The sequence below is a fragment of the Apodemus sylvaticus genome, chromosome 5 (assembly GCF_947179515.1).
Source record: "Apodemus sylvaticus chromosome 5, mApoSyl1.1, whole genome shotgun sequence".
NCBI lineage: Eukaryota > Metazoa > Chordata > Mammalia > Rodentia > Muridae > Apodemus > Apodemus sylvaticus.
This window is the reverse complement of record NC_067476.1, coordinates 89,581,092-89,582,927: the sequence shown is the minus strand read 5'-3', so window position 1 is coordinate 89,582,927 and position 1,836 is coordinate 89,581,092. Positions and strand designations below refer to the sequence as shown.

The 1,836-nt window shown below is 38.7% G+C and overlaps 1 non-coding gene across 1 annotated transcript; it reads right to left on the bottom strand.

Annotated features, from left to right (window-relative positions):
• Nucleotides 1-318: 318 nt before the first annotated feature.
• On the bottom strand, nt 319-447 carry LOC127686576 (small nucleolar RNA SNORA17). Its single transcript, XR_007978184.1, has one exon. It is a non-coding gene; the product is annotated as a small nucleolar RNA SNORA17 (small nucleolar RNA).
• Between the last annotated feature and the right edge of the window lie 1,389 nt (nt 448-1,836).

The window sequence follows — 1,836 nt, the reverse complement described above, 5'->3', positions numbered from 1 at the left end:
GGAGTTCTATGCCTAGCTCATATATTATGACAGTGAGCAGGGGGCATCTCAGGAGTGGACTGCCCTGACCCTATTCTGTGGTCATCTCAGACAAGTTCCCTGCCTGGGCCCTATGGCACTGGTCTGGTGGTCATCTCGTGCTTACTCCTTACCAGGCTGGCAGAGTAGTAGCATGTAAGAGTCTTTAGCTTTGGGCGAGTCCCTGTCCTGTCCAGGGCTGCAGTTCCAGGTGGGCTTCTTCTAGTCTCTGGCTTACTCCCTATCCTGGCAGTCTATCTTGGCCTGTGGAAGAACTACTAGTCATCTCAGGCTTGCTTTTTTCAGGGAATATAAAGCTTCCCTGTATTTACAAGTCAGAACACTGAGGGTTGATATAACCTCTCTCCTCTCTGCCACCACTGATACGTGTGACATAGCAGCCACATGTGCAATGGCTCGAGAGGCAGGCTCTTACTGAATTTTCATTGAAAGAAATGCCCTTCACTTCTTGGTTTATGATAACTTCTTTCTTGTACACATATTCTCCAAAAATTTTAGGGTGATTACTGGCTTTCATGTTTTCTTCATCCATTATGATTATCACTCATCATGAATGAGATCATTTCTCACAACCTTTTCAATGCTACCTAGCCCTCATAACCTTATGAATTAACAATGGTGATGATGATGATGACAATAAAGTAAGAATATATACTTATTTTTATGCACTTCTTTACACAGTGAGGTTATGCTACTCTTTGTTAAGGTTGCTGTACAAAGTACCACTGACTGCGTAACTTAAACAATAAACTCTATCTCTCATAGTTCTGGAGATTGATGTTCAAGATGATGATAACAGCATGTTCACATTTCAGGCTGGAATCCTTATGTGGCAGAAAGATAGCAAAACAGCCCTCTCATATCCCTTTTATATGGAAATGCATCTCCTTCAGTAATACTTTTCCTTCCTCACATACTTTACAAATGAATGGCCTGTTGCTACAACCAATTTAGTACTTAAGATTTTTATCAAGTGAGTTCTGGACAGCACAAACTTTCAGCCTAATATAGTCTGCCTTAAATTTTCATGTAATAATAAAATAAAGTAAACACTATTTGCATTCTTATCTTTCAGAGGGGAAAGGATTAAAGGACAAAAATTTATTTACACAGGCAAGTGAATCTAAGATATTTAACAGCAATACTCAACCTGGATGCTAGAGTATATTCCAAACATAGAAAAGTTATGAAGTCCTAGAGCAGTGGAAGCCATGATAATGGTCAAGCCTTGTCTCTACATGTCTGGTCTTAGAGATGTGTATACACAGTGATGATTCCAGATTCATGAGTGTACCATCTTTGAATTTTTAAGAACAGGCTTGGAATCTGAGATACAACCTTAGAAATCTATATGGATTCAGGCTAGTATCCACCTCTACCTAGATAGTGCAATTGCCTTTAAATTTTAAACTACAACCATTAGGTAGAAATTAAATCGGTGTTGTTATATGAGAATACTATATACTGGGAAAAGTATAAAGAAAAGAAATGTATTTTACAAAATTATAGAATTTTAGAAGTCTAAGACCATGGCCTAACACCTCTGTGCTATGTTATAATGTGGTCGAAGTGCAGGCAAGTACAAACATTGGGAAAACAAAATAAATCCACTCTCATGATAAATAAGCCACTCCTCTGATTGCGGCACTTACCCATTCACATTGGAAAGTCCTTATTAGCTCATTGATTTCACTAGGCTATGAATACATGAATGAAGATGCATTCAAACAGTAACCTCTGATTGTGCCCTTAAATCTGCATCTGGATTTTCTCTAAAGGAAAGTGTGCTCTGTAGAG